This window comes from Amaranthus tricolor, chromosome 11 (assembly GCF_026212465.1).
Source record: "Amaranthus tricolor cultivar Red isolate AtriRed21 chromosome 11, ASM2621246v1, whole genome shotgun sequence".
NCBI lineage: Eukaryota > Viridiplantae > Streptophyta > Magnoliopsida > Caryophyllales > Amaranthaceae > Amaranthus > Amaranthus tricolor.
In genome coordinates this window covers 12,759,597-12,760,815 of record NC_080057.1, presented here as the reverse complement: position 1 = coordinate 12,760,815, position 1,219 = coordinate 12,759,597, and positions in this window count along the sequence as shown.

Below are 1,219 nucleotides of genomic sequence, written 5' to 3'. Positions count from 1 at the left end.
CTTTTTCCTCAAAGCTATCACAATCTCTTCATCACTGGTATCATCACAAAGATTGTGATGAGCCTCTTCTCCTAAGGCTCCCTCCTGTTCTGCTTCCCCCTTACTAGCTTCTCCATCCTGTTCCCCTTTTTCTTCTGTTTCAATATGGTCAGTGGGAACAGGCTCTTGCTCCTTTTCCTCTTTTTCTTCCTGATCTCTCTCCCTCAATTTTTCTTCTTCTTTTTCAATATCTTCTTCATCAGATTCTACTTCAACAACCTCCTCATGCATCAATACCCCCTCATCATTTAATTTCAAATGCAAATTTTGTAAACATTTAGCACCAATTTTCATATTGGGACCCATTGGGAACTCCAACCCTTCCAATGGGACCTCAAATTTTCTAAATATCCAGGTTAGCAACCCTCCATAACCAATGAAACTTTTCTTTTCAATGCAGTCTGATAAATGAGAGATCATCAATGAAGGAAAATTTATTTTAATGTGTTTTTCCATGTAGTAAATTAAAGTGGCGTCACGCAAACTCACTTGACTACGTTTTGAGTTTCGTGGTAAAATGAATCTGCGAGCAACATTGTACAACAACTTATGCATAGGAGAAAGAACATTGTGACTAATTTTCCCTTTTTGATCAACTCCTAAAAATTTTAGAATTGTTCGTTCATTGATACCCGAAAATGAAATCTTCGACCCAATATAATATGTATCAAAACCAACATTGGGAACATTAAACCATTCCCCTAATAAAGCACTGTTAAATTCAATTTTAACAGTTTTAACAACACTAGAACACATTCCACCATCATTTGAGAAATTTAAAATAAATTCTCTCATTAGGTTTGGAAAAATTGAATTGCAACTGAAATTTGACATTAATGATTCCCATTCTTGAAAACTCAAAATGTCATGCAATCTTGGAAAGTTAATAGAATCATACCAATATTTATCCAACCCGAATCCTACTGTCATCTCCTTTGAAACCTCTTCAGCACTGTTTGGATCAACATGCTTTGAGCGCTTAACTACTCTGGAAGATGAACCACTTGTTGAAATCTTTCTTTTGGTACATGTGGGTTCAGTGGAGTGTTTTGGTGATTCTTGTGTGGTTTCAGTTGGTGTGGGTGGTGCATCCTGCAGTAATGGTGGTGGAAGAACTACTCTTAGTGGTTTTGGTTGGTCGGGTATACATGATTTGGTAGTTTTCTTGCCTGTTTTAGAT